The sequence below is a fragment of the Buteo buteo genome, chromosome 12, assembly GCF_964188355.1.
Source record: "Buteo buteo chromosome 12, bButBut1.hap1.1, whole genome shotgun sequence".
NCBI lineage: Eukaryota > Metazoa > Chordata > Aves > Accipitriformes > Accipitridae > Buteo > Buteo buteo.
In genome coordinates, this window is record NC_134182.1 from 8,565,980 (window position 1) to 8,592,030 (window position 26,051).

The 26,051-nt window shown below is 42.2% G+C and overlaps 1 long non-coding RNA gene across 2 annotated transcripts in view; it reads left to right on the forward strand.

Moving 5' to 3' along the window:
• Positions 1-26,051, forward strand: part of LOC142037566 (uncharacterized) — a 178,921-nt gene that overhangs the window by 123,074 nt on the left and 29,796 nt on the right. The window contains exons 3-4 of one of the 2 annotated variants that reach the window (XR_012652404.1): positions 14,929-15,049; positions 15,874-16,010. This is a non-coding gene — a long non-coding RNA (uncharacterized LOC142037566). Of the gene's footprint in view, positions 1-14,928; positions 15,050-15,873; positions 16,011-26,051 lie in introns of those variants that run through there. The other variant, XR_012652405.1, reaches the window with a different exon arrangement.

The following is a 26,051-nucleotide window of genomic DNA, read 5'->3' on the forward strand; positions in this document are numbered from 1 at the left end:
CTTGAGGAAGATAAAGGCTGAGTCAGCCCAGCTGGGACTTGGACCTGTGGTTAGAGAAAAGTTAGGCACACCACATTTGAAGGTTAAACCACTAAGACATCCCCATGAGCTAAGGTAAACATACCATCATTTACCCTTCCTATCTTTTGCTTGCCAAGCTATGTATTATGTGCATAGCAAAATATGCATATAACTCAAATGCTGGAACAAACATGGGAGACTCAAAAAAAGCCAAAGTACACTCTAGCTGGCTACACAGACAGCAGAAGGGCACCCTTGTTTTCATAAAAGGTAAAGCAATGCAGCCTCCGTTTCCTAGAAGGGTCTTCTGCCTCCACCACAGATTGAGTTTGGGCCCCAGCCCCAAACCCACTCTTTGGGTAGAGCAGACTCTTTTCACCTCAGCAATGCCACAGCAAAACATAAGCTGCTTCTTTGTCTGAACCGCCTGATGGGGAAGACAAATAAGGGCTGGGAAGATTGTTCTGAAGGGAATACAAGTCAGCTACATTTAAGCCTGCAGAAGAGAAGCTGTTCAGGCTTAGTGCCTAACATAATAACAGGAGGAAAAACCGGGTCAGGAGCCATTGCCCTCCAGAAGCTCAATCCTCCTACTGAAGTCAAGAGGGAAATTATCATTGACTGCACTGGGACAGGAGCTAAGGCTTGGAGAGAAAAAAGGAGAAGTACCTTCAGCGGGGCAGGCTTAGAAAAGCCTTCACCTCCTGCTTTCTCCGCATTCTTTCTCAAAGCAGCGCTCCCTGCCAGCAGCTGTGTTTGCTCTGTCAAGACTCACCCATCCAGGGTAATTCACCTTGATCTCGTCACTGAGGAACTGATAGGAAAAAGAGGTCAGGCGGTGAGAACCATGAAAAGAAACAGTATCCACAAATGGAACTACATTCCCATTTTTTCCATCTGCCTTCTGATACCCGGGTCCTTCAGCTTTCATTCGGGAGCCAGCATCGGTGATGTTCTGGAGCAGCACACTTTGCGTGCTCACCTTTAGACCCGTCTCCTCGCCCCCTCCATCCACTGCACCATGTTGCCTTACCTAATTTATTGTCTGTGTACCAGATTCAAAACACGTCGGCTCAAGAATATCAAACATGTGCTGGATAATTTAATTCTGGTTTAACACTAAGAACAAAATGGTCTTTATTTTTAGGCAAATTATTAAGTTCTAGGCTTTGTTTTGTTTTTACAAGACATTAATATCCATTAAAACTGAGTATGTTTTCCAGGTGCATAGTTTCCTCTCCAAAAATGATTTCTTCTTTGAGTGTGTGTTTAAGTCTGTAGCTCCAGCTCTGCTCACAGGATCCTTTCTCTTTAAATGTACATGAATATGTTTGCCTTGGCTGTAGAGACCAGGCAGTATACAAGACATTTTCTATACCCCATGCTTTGCCAGGTGAACTTCAGCAAGTTCATCCCTTACCCTAGGCTTCATTTTTCTGAATGTGAAATGGGGATAAAATGGAAAAAAGCTATCCAAGATCATAACAAAGCCACTTGAAAGTGCTGGGTTAGAGTGTTGGAGTGCACATCATCCCCAGTCCTCTAGCATGTCACGAGCTGCAATGTAACATGCAGGAGAGCTTGCGGGGTTTTCAGGGTATACATGTTTGCTTCATGAAAGATGTAGCCTCTCCCTACAAGCTCCATATTTTGTCTCTCTTCACATGCTGGCATGAAGCAGGAGAGCATAGAGAGGACAAGATTCACTCGCAGTTATAGAGAAAGCCTGTCTCAAAAGCTGGGCCCTTGCCCCATCTTCCCACCCCTGAGTGTGCAGAGCGTGTCGCACAGGGTTACCAGCTCCTCGCAACACATGGGAAAGGGGGATCCCTTGGGACATGGCAGGCACTCCACTTGTGGATGTAGAGATGGACAAGTCCCCCAATTCCTTATCACTTTATCTTTCTCACCCTGCAGGCTTTTTTTTTTGAGGAGGGGGGTGGGTACAGCAGCACCGAGGTTGCTCCAAGGCAGCCCTGATGCACCACCTCCCTGTAGCAGTGTCCCTGCGGTTGGGTCCTGCCGTTTGCCACCCTCAGAGCATGAAAGCCCACAGCTTCACCAGCCTGCTAAGTTGTTCATGTGCAGCAAACGGCAGAGAGCCGTCAGCGGGGGAAAGCCCATCCTGGGCAGCCTCTGAGAGCAAACGTGCTGCCCAGCTGGCAGCTGCTGGGAGGTTGGGTTTCAAAATCACCTGCTCTGGCTGAAAATACAGGAACTTGCCTGTCAGCCACTGTCCAGTAATTACTCCAGACTCATCTGCGCCTTCCGTGGCTGCATCCTAATTGAGGTTTAACAGGTTTTGTCCTGGGTGTTTGAAAAATAGGCTTCTCTCAGTTAAGAATCAAGCCAATTAACATAACACCAGGATCAATTAATAATAGCAAATGCTTTACACTCCTGACTGTGTCTGACTGTGCAGGTTAAATAGCCGTACTCTGCACATACAGTACACACGTCTGCGGGAGCCCGACACCACCTTGCTCCACCAGCACAAGGCTGCAAAGGGCAGCTCCAACCCAAACATAGCCATGAGATCAAGCAGTGTTCCTTGTGTGGTTCTCAGGTGCAGCCCCTCAACACCTCCAGCCCTTGGCAAACCCAAACTGAGCAAACGCAGCATTGAAAGTTGCCTCTGACAGATTGCAGGTCAGGCTTTAGCCTTTCTTTAACTCTATTTCTCTTCAAAAAACCACAATCTAGGACACTTGTACAGTCAGCGGAAAATGGGAGAGGGGTACTCTCCTCATTGCTTGCTACTAATAAGAAAAAGATTTCCTAAGTATGAAAAGCATTAGTCTCAGCATAATGTTTCTTTTATGCAAGAGTCTGTGATTGCAAGGGAACTATGGTGTAATGCTAACACAGAAGCAATGACCAGAACAAACCTTTAGAATAATGGCTCCAAAGACTTTTCATGGCTTGCTGTAAAGTATTTATTAATTTGGTTAAGAGATGGCCTTGTGCCATATCCTGAATCTAACTATGTCTAAGAATTTCCCTGGATACTCCCTGGAAAGATTTACCATTCCCACTACATGATAATGGGACAACGCAAAAAACAGATCAAAAGATGGGCATTTTCAGAGGAGAAAATACTATCTGAGACTGCTGTCTTCCTTACTTAGTCATGTGGCAAACTTAACTCTGGCTTTCAAGATGCAGTTGGGACTTTGTTTTTTCTGGAGTCGTTTGCAATCTGAAAAGACATCCAATTTGCTAAGCGGAGGCTGTTTGTAACTGTGGGAAGCAAAACTTATTTCTCCACTGAGGCCGCTTCTTCTGTGCCTTCACTCTAACCACTTCTTGGTTTGCTGCTATTTTTAATTGCAGTGTAGCTAAAATAAATAAAATGCTTGCCTACAACAGAAAAAGGAACAGCTTCAACCTCCAAAATGGAGGTGGCTATTGTCACCGTAATTTGCTGGTCTGTGGGAAGCTGAGATGACAGTTCTGGCCCAGCCCAAATCCTCTAGACTTCTTTTGGCCAGAAGGTCCCCCCTTTTATGCCCACCTATGCCTGCTCATAACTGGACACCTCAAATGTGACCACACGAGAAAGAGCTGCCTTAAATGCAGTGCTTCTGTGAACAAATTTACAGCGTCAGGCCATTTGGATAACTTAGACCAAGCCCATCAATCTATGAACTATCATCCTCCCAAAAGAGACCGCACAGAAAACATTAAGTATTCAGCAATACATCAGCAAAGCTAAAATTGTTTCAGTGTAATAACATGACTCACTGTTTGGCCAGTGTCTGCTCCAGTGTCTGATACTTTCCTAAGAAGCCTGTTGGAATATCATGGTATTTGCAGCACTGGGAGATACAACTGGGTTTGTGGCATGGCTATTAGATGATAAATGGTTAACTATAACCTTGCAGAGCTGTGCACCGTAGCAATACTACATGTTGACTTCTATGTTGGCAGTTTTTCCAGACAATTACCAAAGACCCAGTGAAATCCTGCAATACTAGGTACCAGCAGCACCTGAATGACAGTAAGGCATCAGCATTTCTGCAAAGAAACATATATCCCTCTCCTAAATCCAGATTTCTACATGCTGGTTTGCTCTAAATCAGAGCTATGACCACAAAGGCCTGGGAAGTGGTACTGGTGTTTTTTCCATACTCCCAATGTTCATTGAATCTTTATTTGTTATCTGTTTTGTTTATGGTTTGTTGCAATAATAGGTAACCCCCAATACTTGTCTTAGGAAGGTGGGAGCATCTCACCTTTATGCTTTACTGAGTTGATCCTAGCATGCATCTGAAGTTAGTAAACTGAGATCTTGGCTACTCTCTTACTAGTGTTGTTTTTGTCATTACTGATAGCACCGCTGAAAAACACGGCAGAGTTAAATGACCACTGAGGAACGGTTTCTTATTCTTAATATAACACCATTCTACAGGGACTTGGAAAAGGATTTAGATGAGTCGTGTACAGTAACACTGAGTACCTTCCAAATACAGTACTTTGGTGAAAGTTGTTCATTACTTGTTTAATAAAGATCATGTGCCCTGTTATAAGCATCAAAACTGCAGTCCATTAATCTTGGGAGAAATTTTCCCTCCAGTTCAGATCTTGACTTGAGGTGGAGGGAAGGGGGGCAGGGAATGGCCATTGAGGGGTTTTTCCACTTTCAGGAGAATGGCATGTTCCTCAGGGAGACAGTAAATTGAAATTAAGGCTGTTTCAGTTGGCCTACAGGATATGCCTGCAAATGTAGACATATCGAAATGGTGAAAAAGTCTGTCTGTGCCCATTCATATAAAGTGAATGGGTTGTAATGTTCTCCACCCCTTGGGAACGGTGGCTAGATTGAGGAAAGAAGGCAGGAAGAATGAGATGGATTTGACATAAGTATATTTAAGTGCACTGAAGGCTTTCTCTCCTCCCTGTGGTTTAATGGTATATTCCACCAGGGTCTACAAGGAAGAAAGAGAGTGAATCCCTACAGCTTTCCTTTTTAAGGATAACAAATCTTAAAACAGGTGTGAGCACAGAAAGATCCTCTTACTTGTTGTTTTCAAGTCCTTCTCAGCCAGCCGGCACTCTGTGTGTATTATTATCATTCCACAGAGTGAGCGCTGGGGAGAGGGGACCGGGAAGGGAAGAGGAGCTGGAAAAAATAAATGACTGCAAATGAATAATATGAACTAAGTATGCCGGTCATGCTCTATGAAATTTATTATACTGTGGTTACCAAGAAGACATATTAGCCAGAGTAAAAAGGAGAGAAAATAAAAGGTTGCAGTGTAGGGAAATACCTTCTTGCCTCTTGGCAATGTGTGAAACACGGGAATAAGCGTGACAGGAGCTCAGGCTGCTGAACAGCTTCCCCAGCTGAGGGGGCAGGCTTAGGCCGTCTGAGCATGGAAAGGTGTGCTCTGAATTTGCTTTCAATAAAATAGCAAGTGTGTGTGTATGGATGGTGCGACTCCCTTAGATGTTTTGTCTTGGCCAGTGAAGCTGTGGCTTTCGCCCGAGAGTGCTGATTCTGGCACTGCCACCTCCAGGCGAGGCACAGGAGAGGCAGCAGCACTATCTCAGCTTGCATTTTCAGAAGCCACTAGTGAAGTCCTCCAGGTCATCCCCCTAGGAGCACCCAAAATGGCACACTCATTGACCAGGACCCACTTTCCAGGACTCCCGCTTGCTGTGCACCCTGCTGGGGATTTCAAAGCAGATGCCTGACTGTGGATTCCTGCTCAGAAAGAGGGGCTAAGCACCAGCTGGCATCTCTGCCTCTTCTTTCATGCTCCCTGCCCACCTCCTCTGGGGAAGACTTGGGCAGAGAGCAAGCTCCAGTTGTTGCTCTGAGGGTCCTGGCAAGGTTTATGAGTCTTTCCCACCTGTAGGAGGGTGTCATCTGCAGTCAGGATGAAAACCTTAAAGGGTATTAAAAGCATAGTAAGTCTTACTGAGTCTCTGGGTGTTCGGAAATGTCTACTGGGAGATTTTGCCACAGTTCTCATAATCCTGGTGAGGACTAAACAGTCAGTGATTTTAAGGAGAGTGATCAGCTGAACCTTGGGTGTTCACAATATGGTAACTCTTAATAAACAGGAAATATAATTAACTTTCTTACTCCCATTCCAATGTGTTTACTAAAAGGAGGAGAATAAACCCGAAACTCCAGAGCAGGCTGCCCCAAGTGGTTGGACCTTTGAAACTTGGAAGGGAACTTTACAACCTTTGCCCATATGTTTCTGCCCCCCTTCAAAAGTCTGGCAACTTTGCAGAGCTTTCCCCTTATAGTTGTGAATTTCACATGGAAATGTAATGGTTTCATCAGGAGTTTTGCGTTTCAGCTGTAATAAAAGAAGAGATAGGAATCAAAGACAGTTGTTCCAAGGGAGTGGAGTCTGTAGTGTATAATTACAAGTCCCTCAGCCAAGGGCAGATGCTTGAACTATTTCAATTCTTTTATTACTCTCTAGAACACAGCCAGTGAAATGTTACTAACGTACAAGGCTGCAATTGCCTCTCTTGTTTTCCCTTCTCTTTTTTCCTTTTGTTCGTCTCTTGGACAGGCAGGGAGAAAGCAATGCTCTTTCCCTGGACATAGCCCAGCAACACTATTCTTCAGTGAAAGGAATTTTCACCTCTAGAAAGTTAACACCATTTTAATCCCAGGTAAGATTTCATGGGTTTGCCATGAGCTACCTGAGAAGTTTTTTTGGCTATGAGCAGGGGGGACCACCATGATTACCTTCAGTCAGGCTTGAGTGCAAACCCTTGGAAATATGTCACAGAAGCTAAAAACATCATTTTTTTGGATGCAACACTATTTTATTATGCATAATCTCTGCTTAATTAGTTGGTCTCTGTGCTACCGTTGACACAAATACAAAACAGTCCACCCATTTAAATTTCATTGTTGTTGACACAAGTGGGAAGGGTATTCTGAGTCCCGGTTTCTAATGAGGATTTGTCTTAGGCCAGCTAAAGTAGTCCTGGATTTCATTTTGCTGGTTTGTTTCAACAGTTGTCTCCATTACATGCTATAATTCCTGCATGTAGCTTTTTCAACCTGGCATAAGGACAATAGGTAATTCAAATATCTATATTGTCCCTGCACCCTATAATGGTATTACAATGACAATTTTATTACTCTCATAAAATTTTTGCAACTTCCCCACAGCACATTGTAATTTCACCAATGGTTGTAAAAGGTCTTAAATTATATTTGTACAAAACTGAGATGAATGGGGTTTAGTATTAATGCATTTCTCATTGTGTAATAGGAATTTTTGTCCCTTTCCTTTTGCCAAGTGTGGAGAAAAAGCAACTCAGTTCAAGTATTTGTCAACTCCCATTAGAAACATTTAATACTAATAAAATTTATGGATTTAGTTTCCAAAGGATACTGCCAGCGAAGTTCATGATTACTAAATCAGTACTTAAATACAACTATTGTTCACCTTATAAATTTATATATGTTGTTTGACATATATAAAGTGCAGCTTTGGAGGCTGAGTCAGCAGTGGAGGAGCTTTTTGCTTCATTCAAGCTTATAAAATAAAAGAAAAATCATTACCAACAAAGCAGCAACAATATGTAAAATGTTCCATAAATGTTTCCTGGGAATAGTGGGCAAAATGCATCCTGAATCAAAGAGCAGGTGGAGCTTGCTCTGTTCCTCTAAGCAAGGCGTTGCAAATTAAGCCTCAGGTAATGAGAGCGAGTGGGGTTTCATAGAGTTTGCTGTGCTGCCTACTCCTGATTTTAGAGAAATCAGCCTAAGGATAAAGTAGTGAGGTGTGAAATGCTGGCGTCCCTGTGAACGCAGTTACCAGTTTGAAACTTCAGTCTGCCTGATCAGTTATCTACATTAAAAAGTCTTGTCAAATTGAACGTGCAGCAAAGTCCTAAGCAGTGAAGTGCGAAGGTACAGTTTGAGTTGGCTGGAGTCCATGCAGCTGTGATGAAACAGAAGGGGGAAAAAAGATGGCATCAAGGGAAGGGTAAATTCTGTTCTTGACATCTTCAGCACTGAAAAAATATTGCGGAGGGGGAGAAGGAGAAAGATGAACATCTTGATTTTTATTACAAGTAAACGCAGACCCATTTCAGAAGCAAGAGTATGAAAACAAGTTTCTGTTCATGCTCTATTTTTGCTTGTCATTTTTGTCCTTTCTGGAGTTTTTAAATTCAGGCAAATCCACCTGCAAGGCACTAATGAATTTATCATCAAAATAGAGTCAAAGAAAATTGACTCAAGTAGACAGACTTTAACAGAAAAAGAATTGGCTCAGGCAGGACAGGAGATTACTAAAAATACAGAGAGAGAACAGAGCCCGTTTTATTTGCGAGAGAATCTTCTGCAGACTTTTTGTGTTTTCAATTTTGACTACATTTGTTCAGCTGGCTGCAGCATTTGATTTCTGGATGTTTTGATATTCTTTTATTATTATTTTGGATAATAATTCCAACTTCTCTGGCTAGGATGCTCCTTTTTTTTCTTTTTGTTCCACATATGAGGAGAAAAATAATTGATGCTGTAACTCCCTGAGGCTTACTGAGCGCCTGGGAGAAAAACAGCAACAGCATTTCATCTGAAAAAATGTTGCTTGAATGAAAAACAAAAAGCTGAAGCCACATGTTTGGAGCAAATGTGCTTTAGCTAATGGATCCCAGCGTATTATTAACTCACAGTAACTCATAAATATGACAAGTGTATTTTTTCATTTTACACCAGCGTCCAATTAGAGCCAAATGACGAACCGTCATTCGCGGCTAGGCTGGTGTCCCCGAGCGGTACTTACCTCCTGAAGGATTGTCTGCAGGCGTGAGCGCGGGCGGGGAGGTGAGCAGGGAAGAGGGTGGCAGGAGCAAGCTGTGAACACGAGGAGACATTAGAGCCGAGCTCTTGCGCGCGAGGTGAAGAGCAGAGCGTCGTCCATCACGGTTCCTGGAGCTGGGACCCGCAGCCATAAAGCTGACAACAAGGAGGAGAAAATAAGGCTTGCGGGGATGTGGTGGGAGCAGGGAGGGGCGGGAGGGGAAGGGCTGAAGAGGGAATTATAGAAGGAAAATTTCCTGACAAATTAGTTTGTATTTTCTGTTTTCATTTCTGACACACGGAAGGAAATGCTCTGTGTTTTCTTAAGGAAGTGCAAATTTCTCCACTTCATCCATTTTAAATCCTCGCCCTTAGGCCTTTTGTACCGAAGCATAAAGTTTGGAGGCCTTAAATGGTCATAACGTTTCCCTGTAGAATTTGGCCTCAGAAACCTACTAACAATTCTGGAGGGCTAAAAAGGAAAACCATTTTACAGCAATTTGGCAACATCCATTTATATGGGGGTTCATATGGAGCATCAATTTATTCTCATGGTTTCTTTACCATATTTGATGAAATATAAGATGCAATTGGAACAAGCGGCTAAAGAAAAAAGGCCATAAACTTTGAAATGGTGTTGTAAAACACACAGTGTGTTAACGTGAAATAAGTTACAGACTTAAAAGAATTTACAATGGCTTGCTCATATAATAGTAATAGAATAGGCTTGCAAGTTGCAGATGTTTTCTGGTAAATCTGGTATTTTAATACACGTTCTCCTTCAGTGAAACTGTGAGATTTGGATCTGGATAATAATAACTCAGTGACATTGGAAAGCAGAGTTGAAGGAAAACTAGTAAAAGGGGGAGGGGGAGAAATTGAACAAAAATAGAAAGCTCAGCAATTGTCCACTTAAGCGATACTCCAATTTATTTCTGCATGGAAAAAGTGTTAAGTTTGCAAGTCAGTCAAGCAGTCAAATGCCTTCTGCTTTCCCCAGCTCACTCAGTGGCCCTCGTCCTGTGAGTGGGATGTGTGTTTTCCTGGACTCTCCACCCCTAGGATGGGGTGGGAAGCTCAGCATGAATACAGTGGGAAAGAGAGAGCAGCTGGGAGAGGAGACAGGCCCCCAGCCCCTATGCTAGCATATATTCCCCTCCCGCGCAGGTCCCAATTGCAGCGCGGGTCCACAGCAACCAAATCCTGTTGCAAACTGCCAGGGGCCACCTCTGTCTCCAGGAGCAATTCCCAAACCCAACGAACTCTTTTTGCTGAAGTCACTGCAATTTTTATTTATATTTGGGGTCTTCAATGAAAGCATGGCCATAGCCTTATAGCATATCACTGTATAGCAACAATGATTTAAATTTAAATCTGCAGAGCCGTGGCATATAGAAAAAATTGTGGCATCTCATCGTCAGCTGCCCTAAGTCAGTCTCACGGACCAGCATGCAGCCCTAATGCTCCCACCACTCTGGTGTAGTTGGAACTTTTGCAACTTCATGCTCAGGAGAATCAATCCCAGTGCTAAGTGCTGGAGCTCATTTGCATCCTGCCAGTGGACACATCATGCTGAGGATAGGGTCAATTTACAGTTGGTAAGGATTGCAGGAGGGCTTACACAAGCTGTGACTGACAGCATCTTTTTCCCAGCAATGCCGGTTTAGAGCAGAAAGGTAATATTTAGCTAATACCTTCCTTAGAAAACTGGGCTCAGCCCGGTGTTTGTGTACAGTAAATTGGCAGAGAGGAGGATGTGGAGCAAATCCATCGGCTCTCGGTAACCACCAGATTCACTTGCTTGCCCTCTCTGAGGGCTGTATTCTCCATTGTCTGCTGGGCATGTAGTGGAAATTTTGTCCCCCCGTGGACCTCTTCCACAGGGGAGCAGAGAGCATGTTCCTCCACCATGCCAGTACACAACCAGCCAAAGGCCTCCTTCACGCTGGCCATGAGTGCAGCACGGTGTCTACTGTAAGAAGTAGGCAGTAGCAGCCACATGCAGCATTTGACCCAAGTACAATCAACCCAGTGACCTCTCCTTTATGTAGGAGCCAGGCCCATGCTAACAGTTCTCATTTCAGTGCTCTCCCTGCTGCCTTTGTCAGTGTAGGTCCTGCATGCTGGAGCTCGAGCTCCCTGAAATAGGGAGTGTCCCACTTCTGGGCATATTTACACTTTTCACTGACAAAATGGGGATGTACTGTTTAAAAAAAAGAAAAAAATCATCCTCAGTTCTTTGCTGACATTTCAAAATTTGTCATCGGTTCTCCCCTCTCACTTAGTCTGGGTGTAGTACAGACGCAATGTATATTGTGCAATGTGGATGCATCAAAGGCAGAGAGAACAAGAGAGTTCATTGCACCCATTTTTCAGAGGGGAAGCAGGCAGGCTCCTTCTACCCTAACTCTCATATTTGTAGAGCACCCTGCTCAGATTTCTTCTGCCATCAGTAGAGGCACTTTGAGAATATGTTTCCCCTCACTTCCTTTGTCAATAGTGTGAGATTTCCAATGTGACCAGGACAGTTCTCCTCCAGCAGCATGAGTTCTGCCCCAAGGACTTGTTCCTGTCACATAAAGACCAGGAGAAGCAGCTGGAATTAAACCAGGGCAGCCTCTTGTCTTCTTCCTTGAGGACAAACCAACCTTTTGATGGTGAGAAAGAAATCAGTGCAGTTGTCTCAGGTTCGCCATAGGTACCAGCCTGAAGGTTGTCAGGCTTCTGTTAATAACTGCACTCTGGGCTTTCAGGTAGCTGTGGATGGCATCTTATCTCTGGGCCATATTGGGTGACTAATTCCTGCAAAGAAGACAACGCAAGGAGGCTTAGTGCACTGTTTTACATAATAGCTCTATTCAGTCTGTTTTCTTATGAAAGGAAACTCTTACATACTGGAGAAAAACTACTTTTTCAAGAAAAGAAAATACCGGAAGCTGCTGAAATTAAACTGTGGAGAAAAACATCCCCCATTATTTTCTTTGACCACACTGTTTTGCTTTTTAATGGATGTTTGGAAATGTTCTGTTTCTAGAGTGAACATTTGTATGAATCTGCTACCGGAAACAAATGTCACAGAAAATCTACCACAGGATTAGAGAAGTCAGGAAAAGGGAAATCAGTCAAGTCAATATTGATAGGGACAAATCTCTCTTTAGTTTAATGTCCCACAAAGAAGAGGAAGGGAGGAGAGAGTGCCAGGGAGGTGCAGAGAGAGGGAGCCTTTCTGCATGCAATGTTTGCCTTTATGGGTAAGGATTTCCAGGATTAAAGTTCCCATCCCAGTTCCTGAAAGGGGGAGAAGGAAAAAAGAAATGTGATCCATAAACATCTTCTCACAAACACTCTGAAAGGCAACCACCCACTGGAGTCATGTGTTGTGTGCATTTGGACGTGTTAAGTAATCTAAGCCACCTAATTGCCTTGCAAATGCCCTTTTGCACAGGTCGTGGGCTTAGGGAGAGGAATACCAGAGGGAACCTCATACGCCAGAGCAGGGCAAGCTTTAACACCACAAGACTGCTTCTGAGTTGCACCAGTGGGATGAGATGAGAATCGGGCATTGCATTTAAGCCTACAACATCAGTATTATATGTATCGTGTGTGTGTACTCTGCTTTTCACACTCTCTCTATAATCTGATTCAAGCACATGTGCACTCTATTCAACAGAGACCTATTTTTTTCCCTTGTATAGTTCAGGCCTGAGGTCACCTACAATATGAGACAATGCCAGTACAATATTTCTTTGTATCAGACTTGCCAAAACACCACAACTCTCCACTGTGTTTAAAAAGAAAAAAAATAAAGAAACCACAAGGAATTTTTATTTTCTACAACCCCAATCAGAAGGCAGAAGAAGCTGCCAAATTATATGATAGAAACTCCTACGCACAGAGCCCAGTAGAGTTGTAAACTGAACTTCTGTAGCTTTTTAATTGTAAATCCAGATGCTTTTATCCACAATTCTTTTCAATGACCTTTCACTTGAAAGTCAATTTGTCAGTCTACTTACGGTGTCTGAAGAAATCATCAAAGCCACAACACCAAGTTATTCTGAAGATGTTGTTCCCCACACAACTGCAAAGTTGCTACACTTGTTTCCTGAGTCAGGGTGCTCACATCTTGCTCCTGCCTGCAGGACTTGAATCCTCGCTCCAGTCAACAGCAGCAGCACAGAGCCTTGCCCCTTGTAATCTAAAGAGAGGAAGAAGAAGGGAAGGAAAATATTAGGAAGCACAAAATCAAAGCCATTTCTAGTCGTTATGCCTGACCTCCATCAAGGGAATCCCTTAGGTAAATCTGGTCCTTTGTGCAGTTGAACACACAACTTGGGTTACTCTGAAGGCAAACACAGCTTGGATGTAATTGAAATCATTAAATAAATTTAATACTGCTACAAGGCAGGTGAATTTGGCCTCTGGCTGCAGGGATGGGTGCACAGCATAGTGCTGGGCTTGGTTCCCCCAGCTGAGCACTGACTCTGAATTCCCCACCCAGGCGGGCAGAGCAGCGCAAGGGATACTCATGTCTGCACGCAGACCCAGTCACTGCAGCACTTGCTGGCAGAGAAACCACAGAAACATCCATTTGGAAAAAGAATCCAAGAGCTCAGATATGTTTCCTCCACCTCTTGGGCCTGAAAAACAGGCTTGAGAATTTCTGAAGTTCAGGCTCAGTTGTATTTCTGGTGCTTTCTAAGTTTGGATGAGCCAGAAATATGTGAAAGCAATATTTGGTGAGGGTTGGATACTCTTGTTTGTTTTTGTGGCCAATACAGGACTTGCCAAACTGTGAGGATATAAAAAAGAACAAGGAAAGCTGCATGCTGTGGAAGGGTGTTTTAATGTGTGGTTTCTAACATGGAGGAAATTTACATGTAAGTTTTGAGAAAAAGCTTCTGGCTGGTTCTAATTATCACCTACCAGTTGATTCCATCAATCCTACGGGTGGTTATGCTCCCAAGCGTTGATTAATTTTACTGTTATTAATTCCTATTTATTTTAAGTGCTGACAATGTAATCAGTCCAATGAAGAAAACAGAACTAAAACTCCTGCACTGCTGAGGTCACAGGCTACAGGATAGGAATCAGCAAACAGATGATCTGAGTGAGCTTGAGGAAAGTGCTGATATTTTCAGAAGATGTTTCCCTCTTCCCCTTTTTAGCTAGCAATGGGGGGGGGGAAGCACATAGAATTGGTGGGAGCTGCTGTTCCTGAGTCATGAAGAGAGAGGACTCAGGGGCACAGAGAAAAGACCATAAAGAGCGAGCAAAGCTGCTGGCAGTCTCCAAATGAAGATGATCAGGAGCAAGAGAATAAAAAATTAGGGGGTCAGCTAGTGCAGAGCTGCCCAGGGTGAGGACCACCAGGGCCATGCATTTCTGGTCAGGAGGAGAGCAACAGTTGATGTTTGGAAAATACAATCTCTCTGTCTTTGGACTGACTAATTCTCCAGTCATTAATGAAATTATTTAACGCTGCATGGGCAAAAGGCCAGAAAAGATGACAGTTATCCCCAGAGATGTGAATATCAGTCAGGATAGAGCTGGACCTGCCCTCAGCTATCATCCAAACCTTATATGGAATAGAATGAAAAACTTTTCAGGTTTGGAAAAGAAAAGAAAATCTGTGTGAGTTTGGAAGCAGAAATACAGGAGTATCGTGAGGAAATCTGTTCTTCTATTACTGGCTCAGTCAAAAACAAGCAGTATTGGAAAGCTCATGAGAGAGTCTGTGTTTGTATGATTCTAGTCTGATTTCTACAAGAAAAAGGGGTCAAAAGTTTATCCGAAGTTTAACCAGTATCTGAACTTTCCAATGCTGAGCTGAACTGAACCTCTAACCCAAATCACTCCTCCAAATGTGATGCTATTTAGATCCACTTTTTCAGTTAACCCACTTCATGCTCAGTTATTAGACTGCCTTCACTCTGCCTGCTCTTGCTTACTAACATGCATCTTTGGAATTAATATTCCTACTGTGGGGATGCAGAAATTGAGGCCAAAGTCATCGTGAAAGACATTAAACCATGCCCTCCTCCTGCTTGCTTTCCTTGTACTCTTTCCGCTTGGTGCCTTGGCATGCACATTAAACTATTTTCTATGTCCTTTACGTTCAGGTATGTGGCTCAGCAGGGAACATGGGAGCTGGACGGCTGCAATCACCCAGGCTGCTGTGGCTGCTGCTTTCTCTGTTGGACCATCGATCTCACTGCTACGTGGTGCTTCCCTGGTTTGCCGGTGGGTCTTGCTCAGTGCTTTTGCCTTTTAACTGCCCAGCCTTGGGCGCAGGGGTGGGTGGGTCTGTGTGCGTCTCTCCAAGAAAAGTCCAGCATGAGAAAGCTATGGCCCATGGTATCACTGCAGTACAAGCATACAGGCATGGTGCCTAGTAAATATGCCAGGGTCTAAATATGGGAGGAAATGTGGGGTCCCAGGGGCAGACTGGGATGGGTACATTGCTACTTTTACCTCAGAGTGGCTCCACTGCCACCCATAGGTCCTGCCTAGGGCTTTTCTGCATTATCTGTACATCACCAGTGTAAGGAGAGCAATAAATTCCATCTCTTGCATGTCTCACTGCAGATGCAGTTTGAAATAGCAGAACTGTATTTCAAACCAGCAAGGCCAGCCTAAGAAGCAAAATAAGTTCTTCTTGTAAAGCAATCCCCACATAGCTTTATTAGCTGTAGGGGCTTTAGGCAGCAGTTTTATCTGCCGAGGTGCCGCTCCTTCACAGCGCTGAGCCACATACTCTACAGCAAAAATCTGGTCAGATTCCACATAGCCATGAGATTAAAAGCAAATCCTCAAAATTATTTAAGCTGTGAGGAAGTAAAACCTGAAAAGTGAACTCTGAGGCTGTATAAATTTAGGATCCCAAGATCACCTCAGAATTTAATCCTTAGACTTAATCTGTAGATTGATAATTGTTGTATTAAAAGCAGAGAAGCTCTGAAATTTATTCAAACAGATACTCGAAAGGTATCCCCTTATAAAAAAAAAAACTTCTCAGATTCCCCCAGGCATTTGTATTTTCACAGCTGACTTTTCTGTTTCAATAGCAAGAAGAGATGCAACTTATAGAGAGACACCACTTCTCTTCTGTCAAATACTGCACATTCCAGAGTGCTTGCTCATGCTACATCCTTCCCTATGGAGCTGCTGCCTAACTTTCCCAAAGCCGATATTAATATCACAGACCATTATAATACAGTTATTTTCATGGAAGCCTGGGAGGAAGTCACATGGCATTAATTGGTCCCTGGTGCTCATAAGGTCTCCATTTAGTTTGTTGTTTTTACTCACATAAGCAGCAATGAAGTGAAAAGCTGAGGAAGTAGCAGTGATTGTCTTAAATGAGTATTTTTTTAGTACCTGTTTTGTTAATGAATCATTGTTCCTCTTAATTGGATGAACATATTTATTAGGCAGTGCAAGGACACACGCACACACATTCTCCACCAGCCAAACTAAGTTTTCACACCTTCTCCACACCTGCAAGGGCTGGACTGCCCCGGGTACTGGTGACAGTGTACTCTGTCTAATGCCATTGGGCCAGGCATCATCCCAGCTCCATGTCAGGACAGAGCATGGTGTGGTGGCCAGACAGTCATTTTCGTCTGTGTATGTGCTTTGCTGAGAAACTGAAAACAGTAGCAACACACACACACACACACACACGACCACTAGAAGGCTCGTTCTTGCCAAATACTTCTGCTCCTGTCACCTGCCAGTTCAAAGCAAATACAGCTCTTCCACTGGTGCTGCCTCCTATTAACCATATGTGCCTGATTTTGAGACAGCTAGAGCTAAGAGTGTCAAACTGGTCTGGTTATAAACTTGTTGGCACATGTGCATGCGTGTACACTGGAAAACAGGGCTCTCTGTGCCTGACTACGTGAACCATCAGTGCATCAGAGAGGCGAGGAAGAGCACGATCCTGCAAAGGACAGCACTGAGAGCCCAAAGAGCTGAAGTCTTGTTGGTGACATGTAACTTCTACAAGAATTAGCAAACTCCCTTAATACTGATGTCTAATTATCTGCAGTGTTCTAAGGATGTGTTTATAGCTCTTTTGTTAGAGCTGGTTAAAAAAAAACATTCCCGTCAAACATTGTTTTCAATAGAAGATCGTTCATTAACAATTTTTTTTGTCACAATTTGTACTTTCTGCCAAATTTTTAACTTTTCATTGAAGAGCTGAAAATCCTCAAAACAAAAAGGTTTTGGCCAAAACCAGCAACAATTCAAATCAGAAATGCTACTGTGATACCTCACAGGAATAGTAATTTGGCTGCCTCATTCTGCTCAAAGATTTAGACTTCCCAGCTAAACACCAGCTCCCAAGATGCATCTCAGGGAGGTCTGCCACAGTGCACTACAACATCCTTCATTCAAGAGAGGAAACGCATGCAGGCTGGGAGGAGTGCGCAAGAGCCGAAGTCAGTCAGCTGGGAATGTGCTCAGCCATTCACACAAATGGATACCTGAGGCAACTAATCCCCACAAGGTGTCATAGCAGCATTTCCTAATCGAAACTTTCCTTCCCCCCCCCAAGAAGTTTTCAAGTTTGGAGGTATTTTGGATGAAACCCCAGGTTTTCAAACATCTATGGGAAAGAAAACATTTTTCCACAATTTTAATGGACAAATAGTATTTGTGTATTTTTTGGTATTTGCGTATTTTTGTGCCTACATTTCTTAACCTACAATCAATGTGAAAGAAAACCTCTGGTGGAAAAAGTAAAAGACTGCATCCCTCTAATCCACTGAATTTAAAACCTATCCTCATGTTTTTGAACACTGACATTGTGAGGCATACAGTGCTGGACATTTTAGCAATAGCACCCAACTAGTGCCATTTTTACTTCAACTGGTTCCGAAGCTCTCCTGTTGCCAAAATCTTCAGCTTCTCTTTTGCCCATCAGAAAAAGGCTCCAGTTTCAGCCTTGACAAAGCTTGCATATACAATCATGCCTAATCAGTACAAAAAATTCTTAGTAGTATCAAGAACTGACTAGTAGTGCTGATGGAAATATGTTCAGCAGGTTGACACTTTAACCAATGCCATTGAATAGTATCAGGGCCTCTGAGAAGTTACAGATTATCCACGCCCCAGTCTTCCTGCCTTCCCCCAAAGTCCTGCTCGTTGGGTGACCAAGGAACCAATTAGAAGCAAAAAGGCCTCACAAAAGAAAAGGCTGAAGTTTTTATCTGAAATCAGCCACTTCAGTCCAATTCCATTCCATAAAGAACTGAAAAGCTTTTTTGTTTTTATTCCAAAGCCGAATGAAAACAATTTTTGAACTTCAACAGTTGTTGCAAAATGGAATTGTCATCTTGTGGACAGCACCACTGAGCATATGGTGTTACTGTCAAATAAATCTCATTTAATATCAAAATGAATAACATTGCACTGATTGCATTCTTCAGTGTATTTTTAATTCACTCAAGCCCTATCTTTTCTCATCTAAATAGACCTTTCAGAGAATCTAGGAGTTTTGCTGCAGAAATGAGTCCATTTTGCTATGCAATATATTTTGCTATGCAAGCTATCCATTTTGCTATGACATTTAGTTTGCTTTGCAAGGACCACCACAACAGGAAAAGGTCTGCTTCCTCTTCCTGGGAGCACTGGACATCTTGCAAGAAAGCTTGTTCATCAGACTTTAACAAGTTATAGTTCAGTTTTGCTGGTCCAAGCAATTTGGATAATCTGGAGAAATATTCTTAATTTTTTCCTAAGGGGCTTAGTCACATCAAAGCAACCCTGCATTGTTAGCATGTGTTTAGATATTTGCTAATGAAAGACCCCTAGATATGCAACCATGGCTGGCCAACTGTGGCAATTTGTGCCTTCACTTCTGCAAATTTCTTATCAATTTGAGATTCTTTGTAGGTTTCAAATCTAAGCTAAAAACTGTATTTTAACATATTTGAACTCATGACGTGCCTGTGAGGTATAGCTGTGTAACTATGTCCATTAGACCTAAGGGGAGTTGAGGTTCAGGGGGGTGAAAATTCATGTCCTCACGTATTTTGGTGCAAAGATCCTTAATGTCAAACCATGTTTGAGGAGTTAGACCAAAAGAGGTCCTGAAAGTTACTCAGAAAATCTGCAGCAAAATAAAGAAGTAACCTGGGTTTTCTCAGCACCCAGCTCAGGTGAGGCAAGCACCTGCATCAGCTGTACCTTCCTCATGAAGGTCCTAAGTATGTCCAGCTGTCAAGGAAGCTCTGAGGCTGAAGCACTACATTTGCCCCATGCTTTTCTTTATTTTAAAAGAGATATAGAATAATTGTTCTGCAGTTTGTTTGCATTCAGTTTTATTTTGAAACTTTTTTTTCTTTCTGAAATAGGAACTGCACACATACAGATCAGGCTGAACAAGTCATTTCAACTCCCTCTGTCTCAATTTCCCTTTCTGTACAGTGAGAATGATGAAAATTCTATAGAAGTATTGAGTACCTATGGACAGAAAGAGCAGTTCGGTCAAATTTTACCTGACACACCTCAGTATAGATTGCATGTTTTTTTCTCTGTGTTCATGTTTGTTTCAAAATATATAGGACAATTAGTACTCACAAACTAGCATCATACTTTGAAGGGCCACACCTTCATCTGATATTATCAGGCATAGCTCCATCCACGAAGTTGTACCAATTAACCAGCAGAAGACCTACAGCTGTAGCAAGGAGCAAAGGCAGGCACAGCACTTCCCAGGGTTTTATGCTGACTTGAGCTCCTTTTGTCCAACACTTGACAAGGGGCCCAAGCTAAGTAGGAGACCAAAGAGCAAAGGGCAAAAGAATGATACTAATTCACAAACAGCCTCATAAAACTATTCTTGTTGGCCCTTTAAAAGTTTTAACTGTCTGCCAAAATAACTACACATGGATGAGGTCACCATGAGCAGTCAGCAAGTCTTGCTATGCAAGGGAAAGATCTGTTCACATTTTGCTTAAATCAATAGAGGGGTAAGTACAATAGAGGGGATCACAGTGTGGCTAGCTGGCCACCATCCACCTATTTCCTTATCAGTCACCAGAAGGGGACAAATTTGTGCTACAGTCTTAGCTTAATGGTGGCTATAGGTTAAAAAAATACATGTGATCCAGAGGTTGTTTCCATAAGACGTTGATTCCCAATTCAGCAAAGCACTTCAGGATGTGAAAGTATCATTGGTTTCATTTGTCATTACCTGCTGCTTCATACAGAAGGACCTACCTTGCACATAGGAAAAGAGCCTTTTGTACTGCTGTGGCTCAGGGTGCTCTCAGTGTTTTCTTTTCTTTGCATAAGTAAAAAAATGAAGTAAATAAAAAAGATTGCTGAAGAACACCACCTGTTTTCAAGGGGAAAAAAAACACTTTTCAGCCCACAGCTTTTTGAATCTCATAAATACATCATTTGCATACCAGATTACTGTTCAGTTCCAGACCAGATTTTATTCAAGTATATTTTAGACTTCCATTTTTGCCTTTTGTCATAACTTCCCTGTCCCATATTTATCAAACAAAGCTTAACTAACAGCTCGTTTTTTCTTGTTTGTTGTGGTGCAGTTTTTTGCCAGTGACAAAGATAATGTATTTATTTGTTTGTTTTGGCAAATGGTAAGACTTTTTTTCTCACACCATTTTCTTTCACTCTTGCTAAATACATCACTCTATTAAGCAATGAAGGCTGCTACCTCTATATACCCCTCCCCACAAGGATCACTTCATTTATCACAAAGATTCAGCAATGAAGCAGTTATCATTTTATTTTCTTGCTTTTTTTACAGGACTAATAAGGATAGTTTTATGAGGTTGTTTGTGAATTAGCATCCATAATTTCCCCTTTGCCCTCTGATCTCTCTGTCTGAGACCCTTGGCAAGAGCAGAACAAAATGAGTGTAACTGAATACAAAACCATGGGAAATGCTGTGCCTGATTTTGTTTTGCTCAACAGCTGGAAGAAAGGGAGGAACTTCAGTGGTGGTGCTAAGCTTATTAACACCAGGTGAGGATTAAGGATTTCAACCAGATGAGGTAATTAGCATATGTATGCTCTGAAGCAAATAGAGAAAACCAGGCTAACCAAGCTCTTCAGAAACACTGGTCCAGTTAAAAAGGGCTAGCCTGAGCTTTGGATGCTCAAGTTTTGATGTGGGAAACCCACTTGGGTAAGCAAGTGACTTCAGGAGGGCCAGAACTGATGGAGTCAGGTCTAAGATATCCTTGCCAGTGCAAATTTTCTGAAGGCTACAAGGACTCAGTCCATTAGCCTTTTCCTCAATAAGAACACTAGCATGGTGTCTGCAGGAATTTGTCTCTTTTAAACCTCCTGCCCCCTCCGGTCTGATTGAGTTGAACTGCCAGGTTCAAAAGTAATTGAGGGAAAGGACAAAAAAATACTCACTCATACACACACACACATGTGTGTACACACACAGAGAGAGCACGATTGCATAAACTCCATTTCCTTAGGAAGTAAGACTAAAATTGAAGTACGTGTTTACACGAACTAGCAAAGCAAAGCAGCCAAGGGTTTGGAAGGCTTTCAGCCAGATCCTTGTCTTCTGTAAATCAGTGTGGAGGGCAATGGAGCAGTACCAATCTGCACCAATTTGGGGCATCTGGCCCTTATTCTTGACTAGTTCATTGTGTATCGAGTCTTTGCAAAGTGAAAATGTCAGGGTTTTGAGACCAGGATCAAAGATGTGTTGGAAAGAAAGTTTGCTAGGGAATTGACAACCCACAAGGGATAGAGCATGAAGGCTAAATAATATTATTTTAAAGTAATGGCTACAACATTTTCAGGAAACTTGCTTTTCCTGGATACATCCCATTTTAAGGCATCACTGTTCAGTCTCATAAAGAAAGCTGCTGCTGACAAAATAACTTGCAGTTCTTCTTGCTGTTTAAATTACTGCATTGATCAATTTGAAATGTCTGTTTGCTTGACTCGACTGTGCGTGTAAATGATCTGAAATGCGATACAGCGTTGCAAGATGATTTGAACCACTCTTAGAATCTTTCTTCCTTTCTTCAGAAGGATGATGGTGAGCCAAAAAAGAAAATGAAACCTGATTTAGGGAAGCACCTACAACAGTTATGGCCTGCCTTGATTCAATGTCCTAAATAAAATTACTATGCTGTGTTTCATTTAATAACAAAACCAAAAAAAGGAACCACTGAGTAAGTTCCTCTGACCACAGTTTATTAGGCAGCCTTTGTTCCCAAGTGATCTGTCTACAAGGCCTTTGCAAGCTGCTGAATTTCTGTATATGTAATTGTATCTCTGTCCTGGAGCAAGCCATTGTCCTGGAGCAAGCCATTGTCAGGCAGGAGCCTGAGACAGTGGTCGAAGTTACACTTATTTCAACATCTCATGTGGTACCAGGCAAATGGTACCTTCAGCTGGGGTCTTCATAAAGAAACAAAGAATGACACCCAAAGTGAATTAAGATTCATGCCCCCTATGGCACAAAAACTAGCTCTTTAGAAAAGAATATCCTCTAAGATGACAAGGAAATGTGTTTAAAACATGTTAACTTTACACTCCAGAAGAAAAAGGTTAAAAAGCAAAAGACCTGACCTTTAGGTCAGTGGCTCCTAAAGAATGTTGAGATGCATACCCAACTATTTCTAAGTTGGCCATTGGCAATGACATTACCATACCATAATCTTATAGAGAAAGTAATTTGATTCACAACCCGAAAGCAAGAATGTCATGTGTGAAACACAGCACCTTTCCTCCAGCCAATGAAAAAAAGACATATGAAACATAAAACTAAAGCCAACTGTTTTGGTGTGGTCTTTGTCCTTGTCTAATGAACTGATTTGAATCATAGCTCCCAGAACCTGTCCACTACAGGTGAGACTTTAAACAAGAAATCAGGTATTGTTACATGTGCACTTTCAGAAAGGCCAGGCACCAGATTTAGCAAAAGTCAGTAATCTGGATAGCGTGGAGATTGTCTGAGCAGGTATAAATTCTTCTGCACAGGTCAAATATATCCCCTGCAATGCCAAACAAAAACATAATTCATAGGTCAAAGCATGACATGTGTGAAAAATATAATTCACTTTTGCCTGAATTCTTCAATGACCAACAGGCTATAGGCTTTTCTCAGATTGTTCCATGTTTCTTTGTGGTCGCAAGAACCACAGTAGAGAAATTAAGATCATACCTGCCTGGCCAGATTCTGGTCCAAGAAATCATACTTCCATGTATAAGAATCTGTAATCAGTTGATCATTGGTTATAATAAAATACAAACTCATCTAATTTATTGCCCCAAACCCACATCAGATTCTAAGTACTTCATGTCAAGTCCCTGCACCCTGTTGTTTCTGCTGCTCACTAGATGTGTATTGGAATCTGGCTCACCAAGAAGTGCTGGGAATGTCTTCTTCTGAAAAGATATTTCATACTCTACAAAATAGTTTTGATTTAGCCAAACTTCAGGAAAACTTATCAGATAGAGCTGACATCAGCTCAAAATCCAAGATCCTTCCACACCTTAGGCTTTTGGAGAAGTTCAGGCTTGGAGCCTAACTTGGGCACTCTCTCAGCTGCTTGATAACAGCAAATTCATGCTGCAAGTGCCTCAAGGGACTTCATGATGTGGCTGATGGCCATCATTTGAAGTGTTTCTTCTCCTGCAAATGATGGCACCAGACTGACACAGCGTGAAACATAGCCCTACTGCTGCTCAACTCTCTCTTCACTGCTGTTTCCTCATGAATCCAAGTACCCCTCTGGCATTTCCTGCAAGGGCACCTTGTTATCCATAGCAATTAAAATGTATGTATCTATGTAAGGGAACTGCTTGTGCAGACTGTCTCCTCTCTTTCAGAACATTTTCAAAATCTCTGTCCCAGTTGTTAGAAGAAAATGAAGCTATACAGTTAGGAAAATTGTCTGAAAAGATGCAATGTTTGGCTTCTTTCCTCAGATCCAGAATGTACTATGTGTTCTTTGGATAATGGACAACATGCTGGGTAGTTCCAGATAAGGTATCCAATAACTCTATTTTGTGTCCCCACTTTTCTTGCCCTTGTTCCAGAGAAAATTGGATGAATGCCTGAGAAATAATTTTATTGTGAGGAGAGTTATTATGAAAACATACTCTGCTATTTTTCATTGACCTCTAAAATGAACTCCCTAATTAAGTGCAAATGGGAAACTGACTTGGAGCAGGTTGTCTCTAATCTTGGACAAGACAGACACAGTAAAGTTTATGAACTTAATAGACTGAACCTGCCAAAAGTCAATTTTGCTTTTCTTCCATACACTGCACATAGAATATCTATAACATGTTGCTGAAAATTATGAAAAAGGGGGATTCCTTAGACATCTGTTTGCACTGAAAGTAAAAAAAAAAGGAAAAGCAGATGATATTCCAGATGATAAACATTTGTGCAGATTAATCTTTTATGCAGTAGCTTTTATCTTCTTAAAGAATTTTTTCTTCTTACTGAGTTGCAACATTATTGGAAGAAATTGCACTCATATTAAAAAAAAAAAAAGGTGTTCCTATATGCCATGGAACTTATTTCTACTGAACTTACATATAGGGAAAGTGTGTTAACAGAGAAGAAGAGCCTAAAACTATTTCAGTAAACTGCAATATGCAAATTTCAGTTCTTGCTGGAAGTGAACCTAAGTCTTATAGTGAAGTTATAGGAAAATATGAGCATGTTACAAATGAGTGTCTGTATGCAGGCAGATAGAGCTACCAGAGATATGCCACTTCAAAAATGATGCACAAAAATTTATGGCACTGGCTCACATGGGTGTGACAGCCCAAGAGGGAAGTAATATAAGAATAAGGAACCCACCATAAGGGTTCTCTCTTTCTGCATGGTCTGAACAATGACAGTCCAGTATCAGAGAACCACTTGAAGTACAAGGTTGCAAGCTGGACCTGAGAATACCCTAAGAGGTAGGGTAGGTACAGGCCCCTGTGCCTCCACGAGGTCCCCCTGGGTGCCCTACACCCATGGCAGGCACCACCGTGGTGGCCAAATGCTGGACCCCCTGCAGCTCAGTCTCAGTCACTGTTCTGTTTGCACTGCCTTGCCTCCTCTATTTTTTTTTTTTAATTGACCGTAATCTTGTGTCTTACTCTCATTTTATGGCCTTGATCTCAGGGCTAGATCCATGCTTGTGGTCTCCACAAATGCTCCTTCAGCTCACGTGCTTCACAAGGGAGAGGGCGCTGCCAAGGCAGATCTGACATCAGGCCAGTGGACTATAGAGGGTTTCTCTTACTACCTGACCGTAGGGCATTAAGAGTAATGGAAAACAAGAGGATTCCAAATACGACTGTGAAAGCTAAGATAATTGAAATACAGGCCATAGAATGAATTTAGCTTCTGTCTGAAAATTTTCAGGGTTTTTTTTCCAGATCTCTGGCTACAGCTATGTGACTGTGTTTCTGTTATTCCCCAGTTGAGAGAACCAGCAGTAGCTCTGCTGATATCGGTGTGAACCTGATGGAAGATCAGCATCAGACTCAAGAGATTTATTCATCTGTTTTATCCAAAAATATGTAGTCATCATAATCTGAAATGTGTTTTGTACCTATTCACATAAATTCAAACACTCTTAAGTAATACAGAAGTCTCTTCACCAACCCGCATAACACGTCTGCTGGAAAGATCACCTTTCATCAGAAAGGAACACTTCCTTTATGAGTGACTAAACTCCTTTGAAATCTTTTTTATTTCCCAGGGATGTTGTTTTCCCTAGGAAAAAAATTCTTTTGGTTCACAGGTCTCTCTTAGTAAGATCTTCATTTAGCTTTTTGACTTTGCTCTTCATTAGTGACTAGCATAGTATTGTCAGGCTTCTTGGCAGTAAAAACAAAGGCCCATTTTCCTTTTTTGAATCTGCAAGCAGAGACAAGCTAGAAAGTAGAGTTACAAATGCATGAGGAAACTGATGCTTCTCTCATTACAACAGACTGTTCTGGTAAATGACTGATTTACACCACTGCAAGTGACAAGAAAAAGAAGATCTGCAGTATTGTAAGATGAAGAAATAGAGCAAGAAATGTCAAGTGACATGAGAAAAGTCATTAAAGCAGATTCTGGGGTTAGAATTTGCTCACACTTCTACACTGCAGTGCATATAAATGTTTGTTGCATCTTTCTTTGCACTCAAGTGTTAAGAAGCATCCAAACATGAATGCATATTGTATGTAGCACATCTAAGGACTGTGTGGGTGATTTCAGAGTGTTCTGAATACA